Source organism: Schistocerca piceifrons, chromosome 2, assembly GCF_021461385.2.
Source record: "Schistocerca piceifrons isolate TAMUIC-IGC-003096 chromosome 2, iqSchPice1.1, whole genome shotgun sequence".
Classification (NCBI taxonomy): domain Eukaryota; kingdom Metazoa; phylum Arthropoda; class Insecta; order Orthoptera; family Acrididae; genus Schistocerca; species Schistocerca piceifrons.
Genome location: NC_060139.1, coordinates 798,936,859 through 798,954,141, shown reverse-complemented (window position 1 = coordinate 798,954,141; position 17,283 = coordinate 798,936,859). Strand labels below are relative to the sequence as shown.

At 43.6% G+C, this 17,283-nt stretch overlaps 1 protein-coding gene across 1 annotated transcript in view; it reads left to right on the top strand.

Moving 5' to 3' along the window:
- Positions 1–17,283, top strand: part of LOC124775865 — a 748,131-nt gene that overhangs the window by 579,972 nt on the left and 150,876 nt on the right. The window lies entirely within an intron of this gene.

The following is a 17,283-nucleotide window of genomic DNA, read 5'->3' as shown; positions in this document are numbered from 1 at the left end:
TCGTTTGTTTTTAGAATAACTGACACTATTTAAATGTCCTCTGAAGTTATCTAAATCTAAAATATCGTCTGTGATAGTTTAAGTTCACAGAGGAACATTCGGCGATATCTCATGAAAAAGACTGAATAAAGGTGTTGGAACGTTTCTCTCACCTGAGATGTAATTGCTGCGAGGGAAGAAGGTGGCTTAATCTGTAGTGCTGCGCCGGCCGTTGTGACCGAGTGGTTCTAGTCGCTTCAGTACGGTACCGCGCTGTTGCTACGGTCGCAGGTTCGAATCCTGCCTCGGTCATGGATGTGTGTGATGTCCTTAGGTTAGTTAGGTTTAAGTTGCTCTAAGTCTAGGGGAATGATGACGTCAGATGAAGTCCCATAGTGCTTAGAACCATTTGAACCATTTTGTAGTGCGGCATGCTTTCCGTTGGCACCAAGAGATGCTAATATGGCGACCAGTCCTCAATTCAAACGTTGAAAACTCTAAGAAAGTGAAATTTCTTCCTAGCAGGTGCTTCAAAAATTGAATTTACTTGACAAGTTATAATAAATCACTTCAGAAGGGATGTGGAGGTGGGCATTCTATGATCTGTTGTACGAACACAGTTTTCTGATTTCAACAACAGACACTCACGAAAGCATTTACTGAAGTAACGTAGCGCTACTATTACTTAAAACCTTAACTTGCACATCAACATGTGCTGCGGCCCTTACTGTAAATAATATAAACAAATTTTGCTACGTTCTCAGTCTTTTTTTCAGTCACAAAAAGATCGTACAATAGCCACTTTCTACTCTATCGTTCGCGGCTCTGGTGTAGCTCACCGTCTCTCCACGACTCTTAGTCAAAATAAAATCTGGTAATTAATATGTACCCCGTTACTGAGAATGTATCATACACTCGTTTATCGCTGATGAAAAACCGCACGCTGTTTTTGTGCCTCGTCCGTTGTTTTGAAAGCTTTATGTTTCTGCTGTCCTCTTCGTAGATCTTAATAACTCTTCTTGCTTCTGATCTCCAGCCATCGGCTCTTCTATCTCCTCTCTTCTCCGTCGAAAATCTTCAAAGCCAATGTTTATTCTTGAGATTAAAGTTTCCTTATAACAATTATATAATGATGACTTTCTTGAAGATTCTTCATTACTTTTACGGAGTTCTTCAGAGAATCGTTTCCATCTACTTGTTTCATGTAATCGTCCCTCCTTCTGGTACACCTCTGTGAATTGTTTCCCAATACACATTTGCCTAGAAATTGCCGAACATGTACTTACGCGAACGCGTGACTGACTAATACAACACGCAACTCTCTCTCTCTCTCTCTCTCTCTCTCTCTCTCTCTCTCTCTCTCTCTCGCATCAAATTATATGTTACGTTTCTGCTTGTATTTACAAGGAAGAAAATCTCTGTCACACCATACAGAACTGACAATACAGCACAGAACGATTATAAATACACAGCACAATCTCAGATAAGTTGAGTCCGCAGCTCGTGGTCGTGCGGTAGCGTTCTCGCTTCCCACGCCCGGGTTCCCGGGTTCGATTCCCGGCGGCGTTAGTGATTTTCTCTGCCTCGTGATGACTGGGTGTCGTGTGCTGTCCTTAGGTTAGTTAGGTTTAAGTAGTTCTAAGTTCTAGGGGACTGATGACCATAGCTGTTAAGTCTCATAGTGCTCAGAGCCATTTGAACCATTTCAGATAAGTTGAGCAAAGCAGGTTATGCATCGGTTAACACTAGAATAATTGTGAATCAGTACAGAATAATGTGAGAAACAGATGTAAAAATTTCAGAGCGAGAACTCTGAACATTCAAGAGCACTGGAAACTGATGGTATATACTGCAAATTTATAAAACTCCTCACTGAAAATAATCAGCACCCTACTGGCATTGCAACACTCGTCCAGATGCTAAGGTACAATAACCATCAGTACTGTTTGTTAAGGCTAGAAGAAAACCTCCACATCCTAAATGCTATTACACGTCTCACTGAAACAAACAGTATTCTGTAGCAGAACGTTAATTCCTTTTTCTAAACGAACTATCAAACAACGTATAAAAAATACACACATACACACAGGAGCGAACAAAGAAACACAAAAGTTGAATACACAACTGAACAAATTAAAAACTTCGCCGTCGACAATCGCAAACAAAACAGAGAAACAAACGGCTGGCAACAGCGCGTCTGTATCGTATATGCAGTGAAAAGTGCGTACAAGCGACCACTGTGAAATAACATCTTTATTCTGCCAACGAATGCGAAAAGTGTAACAAATCCACTGCACTGTCTGCAAAGAGCATATCGTACCAGATAACGTTCCAAAATAAGACTAACGAAGTGTTACAGACGCCCACAGGTAGTTTTATAGATAATAGTTTTATAGATAACAACTCGTTTAGGTAGCTTCATAGATAACAACTCGTTTAACAGCCAGATACTAATCAACTGCAGCTCACTATCTGAATATTAGTTATGAGGTTACATTCTTGGCAAAAAAAATCAATATAGACGTTGCATTAACCCCTTTGTGCTCCAAAAATTTTATATTTGAAAGAAAAAATTAAAATCAAATTTTGTAACTAGTTATGAAGTGTTAAAGACTACATAAGGACAAATCCTAGATATGTTATATCTGTCAGATATAACTATATATACTACATTATTGTGACAGACCCGCCAGGTTAGCCGAGAGGTCAGTCCGGCTTTCGCCGCCGTGCAGTGCGGACGTGTTGTTATTTCCGCCTGCGGAGCGCGCGCGCTCGCTGTTGTTTACATTTCAGCGGCCGTCACTTACGTGTCGCTTACGCGCACTAGAACCATGGCCAACCGTTTTCGAAAATCAACATTACGATTCAACTTCTGCAACGAATACGCACGACCAAAGGCCTTGTAATTGGAACGCTTCCTACGCGACGTTGCTAAGATCCCAGCTTCCGACATCTTGGGCATCCATTTGTCCATATTAAGCAGTACTGTGTACGTCAAAGTCGTCAATGACGCGGTATGTGAAAGAATATTTCGTGACACCAACCATGGATTACGCTTTTGCCACGCCGACGGCAATGTCGGAGCGGTCCCTGTCGACCATGCCGGCTTAGGAATGCGCACCATACGAGTTTTCGAACTCCCGTTCGAGCTTCCAGCGGAAGACGTTATCGCGGCTTTCCGTCCCTATGGCACTGTACATGGCCACAATGCCGATCGCTGGGCGCAATTCCAAACGTACCCCTTTCTTAACGGTGTACGTCAGATCACCATCGACCTCCATCGCCACGTGCCAGCTTACCTGCAAATTAGCGGGTGCCGCGCGGTTGTCATATACGACGGCCAACCCAAGACCTGTTCTGGGTGCGGCAAAGGAAGCCACCTCAGATCTGAGTGTCTTCAGCGACGAATCACCCAATTGCCAGCCGCTACCGTGGCACCTCCGGCTCCGACGACGGTTTAACCGATCACCTACGCATCGGCGCTCTCTTCTCCTCCCACCGGCCGCCGCCCATCGGACCACGTACCGGTGACCCTTCCAGCTGCTACGGATACCGCCGGGGCCGACACGTCGCGCTCAAAGCCAGACGCTACTCCGGCGCCACTACCAACAGCGACGACTTCCGACACCCACCCGCCTGAACACACGGACGCCCCTTCATTTGACGTTCCCGCGACGGCCTTCCTCTCAGAGCGACGTGACTCCCTTCCGTCTTCCGACACGGAGGGACGAACCCGCAAACAACGTTCACCTAAGAGGCGCAAGAGGAGGCGCCGTACGGTCTCGGAACGAGGCGGATCACCTCCCCATGATGCTCCAGAGGCCGTCCGACCCGACGAGGCCTCTGAGAACCTGCACGACGACACGAATGACGACAACATGACGCCGACTGTGGCTGTGTCGATGCCTACTCTACTGGCTCGCCCAGGTGCTCCTGAACCAATGGACTCCACCGTAGCGACTGCCGCCGAGACGTCCTCCGACCCTACGACCGAAGTGGAACGTACGACCGTCACAACGACAGCGCCTTCAATGGTGTGGAGTGAGGACGTCGATGAGGACCCGGACCACACGCTGGGGACAGAGTTACCCCAGACGGAAGCATCGTTACGCCGCTGATAATGCCGTCAGGTGGCGTACGGCACGACTCGCCGTTGCCTCGCCCCTCTTCATCCACCGCCGGTGGAGTTCCCCTCCACGGCGGGGTACGGCTCCAAACCTACCGAATAGCGACGATCAACACTAACACCATTTGCTCACCAGTGAAACTTCAACTGCTGCGAGAGATGATATGAGCGTCGGACGTCGATATCGCACTACTACAGGAAGTACACTTGACCACATTTCCAGACGTCGCGGGATATAACACTTATCCTTCTCCTCGTGACCACCTGGGACGCGGCGTAGCCATCTACGCCAGAGAAGGCATTCCAGTGGCCGATATCACATACCTTCCATCTGCCAGAGGCATGGCCGTCACCGTCATGGGGACGCGTATCGTCAACATTTACGCTCCGTCAGGCTCCACCCGCAGACGCGACAGGGCACTCTTCTATTCAGAAGAAATCGCTCCTTTGTTTCTTGGACGCTGCGACCATTATTTGCTTGGGGGTGATTTTAATTGTGTCTTGCACCCTAAATATCAAGTGCCCCACTACAACACCTGTCAAGAACTGCGTCTTGTCGTCCGAGATCTGTTGCTCCGCGACACTTGGGAAGTTCGGCACGGCGACGCGCCTGGACATACTTACCAGACGAGTCACTCTGCGAGCCGCCTTGATAAAATTTACGTCTCTCGGGAACTCACACCTGCAGTCCAAGGTGCGGAACTTTGGCCCCTGGCCTTTTCGGAGCACTGTGTCTACATCTGCAACATTCTCTTCCCCAAGCAAGTGGTCTGGCGTAGTCGTGCACCGTAGAAGCTATACACCTCCCATCTTCATGATCCCGACTGTCTTCAACGTGTTACCGAGACATGGCCCACCTGTGAACGTCGCTTATCTAAATACTGCACGAACTTGTCCTGTTGGCTGGAATGTGCCAAACCTGCCATTCGACGTACTTTGATTCAGTATGGAAAGGAAGTTGCTATGTGGCGCCGGCACACTACCGACTATTTCCACGCCGTTCTCCGCGACCTGGACGCGCAACCGCCCACCCCTGACACCCAGAGGGAACGCAGCAGGATTAAGGCGCAAATTGTAACTTTGACACGCCGTAGACTGCAGGGGGCTATGGTGCGAACACGATGTCAAGATTCGGCGGAACAAGAACATCCGACCATGCATCATATCGCCTCCGATAGGAAACATCGACGACGACAACTCATCACCGAGACCACCACCTGTCGCGGCCAGCACGTCACTTGCCAGGCCGAAATCGTCAGTGCCTTTGTCGACCACTACCGCACAATGTACCAGGAGGAGACTACCAACAACCACGCTGAGGAGTCTGTGTTACCACACGTAACTCGCACCCTCACCAGCGACGAAGCGGACGAGCTGATGGAGCCCATTACGCGTGACGAAATCCACGATGCAATCAAAAAAGGTGCTCTGAATAAGTCACCTGGTGTCGACGGATTGCCGATAGAATTTTATCGCGCTTTCTTCACACTAATGGCGTCACGGTGGACAACGATGTTTCATTAACTGCTGACGATGGGGAACACCGTACCGCCGTCCTTCGTCACGGGAATTATTATACCCATCCACAAACCGACACCACGTGTGACGACAGCACATTACCGTCCCCTGACTCTGCTTAACGCAGACTGTAAAATTTTTACACGCCTACTGGCAACGCGATGCCGCAAGGTCCTGCCCAGCATTCTATCCCCGGAACAGACAACTCCGGGCGGCTCAGTTAATATACAAACGGCCACAGGAGAATGTCGCGATTTAATTGCACTGGCAGCGGCGTGCAGACTCCGCGCCGCAGTGGTTGCCATTGATTTTGACAGCGCATTCGACAAAGTGCGGAATCTTTTTCTGTTCTCAGTGATGAACCGCATGGGTTTTCCACCAGCCTTTATCGACGTGATCCGGCGCCTGTACAACACCACCGAATCGCTGATTCAGGTTAATGGCCGTGTGGCGGGACCAGTGGCGATCCGGCGTTCCGTACGGCAAGGCTGCCCACTTTCGACCCTACTCTATGCCATAAGCCTGGAGCCACTCATCGGGAGTCTGACGAGCCACCTTTCTGGTCTCACTCAGCGACAGCACAGTTTTCGATGTCGTGCGTATGCGGACGACCTCCTCCTCTTGATCCGCTCACGGAGTGAAACACACACGGTACTTGATTTGATATCAACGCACGGCACTGCAGCGGGCAGTAACATGAATGTTGCTAAATCTGCGGCGATGCCCATTGGACGCGGCCTCTCACACGACGACTTAGCACCTCTCCCGTGTGTACAAAAACTACGATACCTTGGTATCATTTTCACCTCCACCGTGCGCCGCTCCGCTGCCATCAATTTTCGGCGTGCACTCCAAACTGTCCGCACGACGGTGCGACAAAATCTTCTCCGACGACTCGATTCTTTACAACGTGTCCAATACCTGAATCAATATGTGGCGTCCAGAATGGTCCACATTGCACAGGTCCTCCCGCTGCCATCAGCTATTGGACGCAGCCTCCAGGCTGCCTTCGGATACTTCTTTACGGCCGGCACGCTCTTCAAGGTCCGCTACGACACGCGAGCGGGGGGCCTCGGCCTTGTCAATGTGCGACTCCGCGCAGCGTCCTTGTACATGTCCACCATGCACAAGCAGTGGCACGGGGGCACTTCCCTTACGCGCAGCTTGCTGGAAATTTTTGTGCCCGCGACCATAACACCACCAGTACCAGTCGGCCACATCAAGCAACATCTGATGCACATTTCTGATTTCATCGTCGACTTCAGATATGCTCACACACACTTACCGACCACACGTTCTCCTCGACCTAAAGATTTTTACACCCCACTCCTTCGTTCCATATCCAGCAACAATATCGAACTGAGACATCCGTCCACGCGGTGGTCAACGGTTTGGCGTCACATCCACCAGCCTTTTCTTCCCTCCAACGTCCGGGCAACATGGTACCAAGTCGCAAGTGAAAAATTCGCCACAAATCATCGCCTTCACGCCATCGGACTACAGGACTCTCCATTTTGTTCCATTTGCCACCTCGTGGATGACGATGTCCATCAACTGACTTGTGCTGCCACCAGTGACGTCTGGAAACTTGCCCGACAGTTCGTTGCCTGTTACCTCCGCGTTCCACCGGACTTGATTGACCCATGGACTTTTATCCATCCTGAGAACACTTATTTCCCCGCCACCAAAAATCATGCGATTGTATGGGTCAAGGGATGGACGATCACCTACGTGTATAATGATGGCGACAAATCACGCCTTGATTTCTGGCAGTACTTACAAACCGCCCACAGTGAAGGCGAACACCGACCGCGCTACCCCGCCTTCTTCGCCAATTACCTACATGCGTTCTTTACGTCACCCACGCTCAGTTGGATGGTGCTACACGCCGACAGCACTCCCGCCCCCCCTGCTGACACCTGAGACCCCCCGCGCTACTTTCTACATTGTAACTCACAGTGGAGTAGGCGCATGGACACGCGCCTCCTTTCTTTTATGCACTATACCAGACACTGGTTTTTCCCTCACTCCACTGTATATTGCTTCACACCTCTTAGCTTACATCAGTATTATTATTCTTCTTTTTCCTACACCTTGTTCATAAAAAAAATTTTGCACGCCTTGTACGAGTATAATGCCTTGTGTTATTTTCGCCGGAAGGATGGCATTTCTGTTGTATTTAAGTTTGTACCAATAAAGATCTTTTGTTCATTTACCCTGTTCCCGGAAAAAAAAAGAGAGCGCTAATGCGCTGTTTCCTGGACTTGGGTAGGCTCACCGGCCCCGGATCGAATCCGCACGGCGGATTACCGTCGTCAGTCGGTGTGCCGGCCAGCCTGGATGTGGTTTTTAGGCGGTTTGCCATACCCCACTAGGTGAATACCGGGCTGGTCCCCACGTTCCACCTCAGTTCCACAACTCACAGACATCTGAACATGCTTACACTATTCCATTACTTACACTCGACGCAGACAGCAGGGGCACACCAATTCCGTCCCAGGGGGTACGGGGTGTTGGCAGGAAGGGCATCCAGTCACCCCTTTCCACTAACCTTGCCAAATCTGTTCCTGACAACGCCGACCCTACGTCAGCGCGGGACATGGCACCAGTGAAAGAAAGAAAGAAAGACTGCATTATTGCGACAACAGGCGTTTGAGAAATTAAACTCTTACAACAGTTCGTTTAGTAAAAGATATGTATTTAACTTTTTAATGAGACATTTACATGATTAAAAATACAAAATATATAGTGACTTACATTTTAAATAATTATGTATAATGTGTTATTAGTGAAACTCTCATAATTTCGACTTGTTTAGACACAGATGAACGTTACACTTACTACACATGAATACTGTGTTTTTTACCATTTGGTCTTGTATCTGTAACCTGAGGCCAGTGATCTGCTCTATCGGTTCACGCATACCTAACTGGAACCAGTTTTGTTGAACCCTGATGCGTCTTGGACAGTAGTTCTACGTCTGTATTCGCTGAAGCCAATGATGGTCAGGTCCTGCATGAAGTGTCATTACTTCTGTTTCGAAGCTGGTCATAGGTTGTGTTCCAAAAATGAAAAGCACAGAGACAGAAGTGATGACACTTTCTGCAGGACCTGACCATCATTTTGCAGGACAGTACCCAAGCACGTACAGTGCAAGCTGTTACTGATTTGTTTGACTGATGGGTCTGCTAAGTGCTGTACCACCTACTGCACTCCCCTGACTTAAGCCCTCGTGAGTTCAACTCGATTTCTAAACTGGAGGAAACACTTCACGGCATTCGCTTCAGAACTGCTACAAATTCCTCGGGCGATAGACCGCGCCGCTCGAACTGTGAACACAACTGGCACTGCTAAGAGTATCCTACGACTTCCACATCGCTAGCAACGAGTTTACACAATGCTAGTGACTACTTTGAAGATCAGTAAAACTTTGAAATAATTATCTATTTTGTAGGAGCTGTAAATACATAGTTTAACAGCTTATTTATCCCAGTTGCTGACAAGAAAATATTTAGAAGAACGGAAAAGAAAGTTGAGGATCTGTTATATGACATTAAGTTTGGCTTTCGGAAAGGTAAATGCAGCATGGAGCCAATTCTGACGTTGCGTCTGATGACAGAGCCAAGACTGATGAAAAATCAAGCCACGGTCATAGGATTTGTCGACCTGGTAAAAGCGATCGACAATGTCAAATGGCGCAAGATGTTAGAAATTCTTAGAAAAATGGGGTGTAAACTACAGGGAAAGACGGGCAATATACAAATATGTACAAGAACCGAGAGCGAATAATAAAACTGGAAGACCAAGAACAAAGTGCTCGGATTAGAAAGGGTGTAAGACAGAGATATAGCCTTTCGCCCCTACTATTAAATCTTCAGGATGTCTTATAAGTCACTCCCTATTTTAAAACAGTTATAATTTCTTTATTTATGAACCAATTCTCTTAGAACTACTTTTGTTGTAAACAGCACTCCTCAACGTTGTGTTTAACATAATTTTAAACCCCCACATAAGCTCCAGAATTCTCTGCGCATTTTTTAAAACGAACTTGTACTTGCGATACTTCCTGCAACATGTTAGGTGAAACATTGGCTAACACATCAGAAATCACTGCTTCCAGTTCATCCGTGTTCCGTGGTTTTCTTTTATAAACCTGCTCCTTAGTCCACACCCAGAGAAAAATATCGCAAGGCGTTAAATAAGGGCCGCGGGCAGGCCATTCATGAGCACCTCGTCTATCAGTCCAACGCTCTGGGAAATGATCACGCATCCATTCGCGGATATCATTTGCAAAATGTGCAGGTGCTCCTTCCTGCTTGAAGTGAAGCTGAAGGTTGTTCCATTTCGAAATTACTGCCCCTACACGATCTTGCAGTGTTTCCAGGCATCTTTCGCCATTCACTGTTTTCCGCAGAAAGAACGGGCCAACGACTTCAGATGGCATGATACCACACCATAGTCTCACTTTCGGACTCTCCTGTGCTTTTCCAACACATTCGTGTGGGGTTACGACTGCCCAATAATGACAGTTACGTCTCTGCACTAATCCCCCAATGTGAAAAACTGGCGCATCAGTCCATAGAAGAATATTCTCAAAATTTTCAAGCCAAATGTCATTCCAAAGCTAGAAAATTTCCCCAAACACCATTCTTCTGTCACAGTCCCCATGAAACAAATGCTGCACATAATGTGGATTCCACAGCGTCAAAGTGAGACCTTTCTTAAGACTCGTTGCACCTGTGTAACGTGAAATACAACTTTCATGAGCTCTGTCAACATTCTCTGATGTCCTCGAATGTTGATGGAATACCTAATCTTCTTCCATCGGCGACACTCCCTGTTGTTAGTAATTTGGAATGGCAATTTTTAACTGTTTTTGCATCCAGTGTTGCATGAATCCCTCGTTCAGCCTTCCACTATCTTTGTAATCGCATCACAGATGCCCAGACCTCATAATGAGCCGTTATGTTGGCCGTTCTTCCGCAATCAACACAGGCGCCTTTTCCCAACTGAAACAGAAGAAAGAATTATGTTAAACACAACCTCAAGGAGTGCTGTTTCTAACAAAAGCAGTTCTAAGAAAATGGGTTCATAAAGAAATTATAACTGTTTGGGGAATGACTTGTTAGAAACACTGTACACATTGAAGAAGCAACGACGAAAATTAAAAAAAAAAAAAAAATCTGCAAAATTCAAATATGAAGGATATCAGTGTTAAGATTCGCTGATGAATTGCAATTTTCAGTGAAAGTGAGGAATAATTACAGGATGCGTTGAATGGAATGATCAGTGTAATGGAAATAGAATATGGATCGACAGTAAATCGAAGAAAGACGAAATTAATGAGAATTAGTAGAACTGAGAACAGCGAGGAACTGAACATCAGAATTGGGGATCACGAAGTGACGAAGGTAAGAAATACTGCTACCCTGGAAGCAAAATAGCACGTGATGGACGGAGCAAGGAGGACGTAAAAAGCAGACTACCACTGGTAAAGGGCATTCCTGGCCATGAGAACTCTGCTACTATCGAACATACGGCTTAATATGAGGAAGAAATTTCTGAGAATGTATGTTTGGAGCACAACATTGCATGGTGGTGAAACATTGACTGTGGGAAAACCGCAACGGAAGAGAATCGAAGCATTTGAGATGTGGTACTATCGAAGAATGTTGAAAATTAGGTGGACTGATAAGGTAAGGAATGAGGAGGTTCTTCGCAGAATCGGCGAGGAAAGAAATATGTGGAAAACACTGACGAGAAGAAAAGCCAGGTAGTATTAAACGGAGATGTAGAGGGTAAAAATTATAGGAGAAGGCAGAAATTGGAATACATCCAGCAAATAATTGAGGATGTCGGTTGCAAGAACCGTTCTAAGGTGTAAAAGTTGGCACGGGAGAGGAATTCGTGGCGGGACGCATCATATCATAAGACTAAAAAAATGTTCATAAGAATTATACTATGTAACAGAACACGTTCTTTTTCTCAGTGTATGACATATTTAGTTTATCAAATTATTATCGCTTCCAAACAACGCAGATGTCATTCGTGGGGAAGTTGGTGAAAAGTAGCATATTTAATTCCGACGAGAAACACAAAATGCGGGGTTAAATGCGATTAGTTCGGAATTCTGCGTTAACAGAATTGTATCCGCCTGGATGAATGAGATCTGTCAGCGCAACAACACGGATTAGTTCACACAATAGAGAGCGCACATGTGCGATAATTTTATCGACCGTTCTGCACAGAGGTGAATACGGGCAGGCACGTGGGACGCTGTCCACGTGACAGCCAGGTAGCCGGCCAGATGTGAATGGCAGGCAGAATTCCAGCTCAGCCATCACCGTTATACGCAAAACTGCCGCAGCGTCAGAGTTTCGGGTAAGGGTACGCAGTTAAGAAGAAAATGTGAATATCTGCTTAACCCTACATGTTAATCACTGTACAAATAAATGCATTTTTACTGTTAAGACATACACAAGAACAAGAGTACAAGGAGGATTAACTTTGTACGTTAACCCACACATGCGGGTAAGAGTACTGACGCGTTTTAACCCGATATTTGAATAAAGTAGCAAAATTTGTAAAAATGAAGTTGTCAAACGAATGCAGTTTCTCTCTTGTTGAGGAATGAAACAACGGTCATTGTTGACGGTGGCACGCATTCTTCCTACTGCATCTATACAAATCTAAAAAGAATGCAGTGATTTCAAAGTGAAACTGGCTCCTGAAGCTTTTACTATTTACGTGCCATACTAATTTAACACCACCATCAGTTCTATGGGACCTGTATCTGAGAGAAGCGAGAGCAGCAGATCACAGTTCGTAGATAATGGCCAGATCATACGTAAGTTTCCCTTGCCCAAAATGATCGAAAGACACTGTTAAATGATCTGTAAATAATCTCAGGGACGTGCTTTGCTTACAGCACAATGAAATCAGTGGCTGAACACGAAAGCCATAGAGCACATTGCAACTCTTTACCATGATCTGCTGAGCTCGGGGTTCCAGGTAGCTTTTCCGAAACAAATATTACAGAACTGTAATTCACGTACAACAAATTAACAGATGATCTAGAACAACTAGTGCCTAATCTTAAAAAAGAAGCAGAGAATCTAGCTCCCTTGAATCCACGAAGGAAACATGCATGGTGGACATCAGAATGTGACAAATTCCATGAAGATAGACACCAAGCATGGTTAAAGTTTCAAACACATAAAACTTAAGAAAATGCCATCGACCTAAACTGCTTGGGATTCGCTGATGATCTTGCTCTCCTAGCCAACACCGTTCAAGAAGCCAGGCAACAAGTGAAATCACTACAAGAAATAGCAGAGAAAATAGGCCTTAGAATATCATTTGAAAAAACGGAGATTATGCTAACTGATCCACCACTTGCAAACAAAATTACAATAGGAGAACAGGAAATCAAAATTGTTGATAAATTTAAATATTTAGGCGAAATAATAACATACAATCTAAATGAGAAGCCATCATGGCAAAATAGAATAAAAAAACTGAACTATGCAAATTACATTACCAAAACTACATACAACAAAAATAACACTATAAAACAGTTACACAACCAGAAATAACATATGCAGCTGAAACTATCTTCAAAACAACTAATACAGCAGAAATTGACAGAATACTAAAAATAGAAAGAAGAATAATTAGGACATGTATAAATAAACAGTATAAAATAAATGGACATTGGAGAATAGCATCAAATGAAACAGTATATAAGAAAATATAAACAGTCATGAGCAGAATCAGGAAGAAACGCATCTCATTCTTTGGACATCTGATGAGAACTCCAGAAAACAGAATTAGTAAAAAAATAATACAAAAATTGTGGAATAGCAAGAGCGACATTAAATGGATCACAGAAATTAAGGAAGATATAAAAGAACTTCAAATTACAGTAGATGACCTAAAAAACAGGACAGAGAAAACCAGAATACTGCAAGACCCGCAAACCAGACTACAAATGAAAATCAATAAAAGGAGTACAGGAAGAGTTGTCTCACATGAAGAAAGAAAGAAAATATCTGAAAGAATGAAGAAATATTGGGCAGACAGAAGAGCAAAACACCTTTCATATAAGAATAGCCTCTAATAATTATATTACCTAAATATATTAAGTTATTGTCGAACCAAATTGTATCCATGTGTAACAACTTGTTTAGAACTTTGTATTTTTGACTACAGTGGTCCAATGAAGGCCATAAAATAAATAACAATAATAAAATAACAATAATCACGTACAACTTAATAACTGCGAGGAGAAAATTTATTTATAAATTGAAACAAGAATTTAATTCCATTTTAACATATTTAATTACAAATCAAATTTCTATGAACTACGGAGACAAGCAAAATACGTCTGCTCAGTTCGATGTAGACATGAGGAGAAGAGAGTTTCAGTTTTCTGAGAGAAGTTTCGCTCCTCGCTTTTTTCGTAAAATATATGAAAATATAATTCCTCTGATTCGTTTCTCTGATATAGTCGGTCTGAAATTACAGTTCATAAACGTTTCATTACGTATATCTTTGACAACTTGAAATATTCCTTTAATAAAGAGCGCACATTCGCAAGAAAGTTACTTTGAAATAGTAATTAAAAAAATTCTTTCGATCAAGATGTTCAATTTGAAATAATTTTGTACTTAAAAAGAGATGACATTCCTCAAGTAATGCTTGAGTACGTATTCAGTCGGACAAGAGTTCAAATACAAAATTCTTCATCAGTGGTCACGCAATAACGTCATACTCATTCATAATGAGCACAGTTCTTACCAGACCATTCTTTACATTTATCGGACTGTATCTAGTCACCAACAAAATAACATCTACACCATGGACAAGTGCACTTCTTTTCTTTCCTAATCATTTTCCTCAGGAGCTATGAGCAATTTCCTATGTGGAAAATCAGGCTCATTCTGTTTTAGATCCACAGGTCCTTAGAATCATTTCCCCTACATCACAGGGTCCCAGGTTTGATTCCCGGTCGGATCCGAGATTTTTTTGCTTGGGGACTCACTGTTTTTGTTATCCTAAGATTTTTATGTCACCTTTATCGCCAAAATAGCGTCAAATAGAAACACTGGCACCTGCAGGCCAAACAGCTCCAGAAGAGTGTGAAAAGGAATCCGCTAAATTTCGGTTACCCGATAAATCACACAAACCTAAAAGCTGTAAATTGATCTAAATACTTAGGAATTACAAATATCTTAAATTGAAACGCTCAGATAAGATAAGCAAACCAGAAACTGCGATTTATTGGCACAACACTTGGAAAATGCAACAGGTCTGCTAAAGAGACTGCTTAAACTATGCATTCCGCCCTCCTCTGGAGTACTGCTGTGCGGTGTGGGATCCGGATCAGAAAGGGTTGATGGAGAACATCGAAAAAGTTCAAAGAAGGTAGCTCGTTTTGTACAGTCGCGAAATAGGAGAGATTGTGCCACAGACATGATGCGCGAATTGTGATGGCAATCATTAAAACAAAGGCTTTTTCTATGCGGCGAAATCTCATCACATCACGATCACCAACTATCTTCTCAGAAGGTGAAAATATTGTGTTGGTATTCACCTACATAGGAAGTAACGATTGTGATAATAAGAAAAATCAGAGCTCGCACGTTAAGATTTAAGTGTTAGTTTCTCAAGAGAGAAAGGGCAGAGAACTAGCTTGAGTGTGATTCGATGAACCCTCTGTCAGGGCAGTTAATTATGAATTGAAGATTAATCATGTAGATTTAGCTGCCGATGCAGATGTAAACTGGATTTTACGGGCGATAGTAATATACGATCATTTCGTTAGATTTTCTTTTTCATTACTGTCCTTAGTTTTTCCTTCTCTTCCTCCTGCTTCTGTTCGAGATCATTCTTCACCTGTGAGTGGAGCTGATTTTGGAGTTTTGAGCTTTTCCAATTCCTTATCTCAACTGACGACAATTTTCGGAGAGGGCTTATCAGGATAGCACACGTGCGTTCACAAGCTTTTGCCACTGTTTTCCACTCTGGATGCGTTTCCTACGCTGGACCTCTGTCTCCAGTACGTAATCATGGTGTATGGTTTGGATCTCGTCGTTACACAAGAAGGTGCACAATCTCTCACCAAATGAAGTTTCCCGTGCGCCCAGTATAACAGTGGTAGTGGCGGAGGACATACGGTGTCATATGTAATTTTACTTATGTTCGAAACAGGCTTATGTCTGTTGAAGTTATTTCATTGGTCTTGACGCAACCGCTGGGCTAATACATTTTTCATTTATTAGTGTGTATAACTTCTGAAGAAGGCTATATTATTATAGCAGAAACCGTGGTCAAGGTTTAAAATAATTTAGTGCATCTGTGGGCTGTTTTTCATTCGAGATAATGATACGTATTCCTCATTTCGTTAAAATCCGCCAGTGATTCGTATGTGGAACACAAATACATACACTGTTATATTACATACACAGTTATCCAAAGCAATTTTTTTTAGTTTATTCATTTTTAGACGCAAGGATTTAGCAGTTTACAAAATCCACAGACATGCGTACAAAGCCATTAATTCTTAGAAAATCAGGGGTAAAATATCTTCTCATCTTTAAAAAATTTTATTTGTGTCCTCATTCTTTTCTATGTTACTATCGAGTACATTGTCACTACTTCGGATGCAACCACAGTTTACACTGCTATTTTAGTTATAATGTACAAGCCGAGCTTGTAATTTTTTTAACCCTGTTTTTTATAAGATTTTTAAATTTAAAAAAATATTTTAATGGTTGTGTACGTGAGTCTGTGGTTTTTGAAAACCGTTAAATCTTGTCTTAAGTAATCAATTGTATATCAGTTTGGGATAACTGCACCAAATGCACAGTCAGCTTTTACATAGGTACATTGCATAATTAACACCATATGAATAAGTTTTTTAGAATCTGCCTTAATTAATTGTTGCCATAATTTTGTAAACATGTGGTGAGGTTCATTTTCGTCCACGTGTTAGCTAGCACATCGTAATCACATAAATTATTGTCAGGAAGAATACATATGTTACTCTAGTGACATCTGTCGGCTAGCACATCGTAATCACATAAATTATTGTCAGGAAGAATAAATATGTTACTCTAGTGACATCTGTCGGTCGAGTTGTCAGGTCTTTCATTTACCAGTGCCCTAGTTGTAATGATGTACTCTGTTGTGAGTGACGTAAGAGACACGTATGCGGTGAATGACTGTATATATAGTGTTTTTAATTTTGACATGGCGACGTATCATTTTTCTGGTCTGTTACGTAGATATCAATTCATGAGACAGAGTACTGCTATTGTAGGAAACATTCTGTAACCTGTCCATCGAGGTATGTTGTATTTCTTGTATATCTGGATTTTTTCTTTTATATTGTACCTGATACCATACATTACAATTGTTTTGTATATAGTCACACAGTATAAATGCATTCCAGATCTGAAGACGGTAGCATTGATTCCGAAACCGATTATCGAGAATAAAGTTGATATTTGCGATCTTGGCACATACATTTAGCTTCTCTAATGTAAAAATATTATGAGCTGTTAATCTAAACTTTTGTAAGAGGAAATAATCTCAGTACACTGTTGTAGCCATTTTTTCAGGCGCCTTTATAAAGTAAGGGACGGATGGAAAATTAG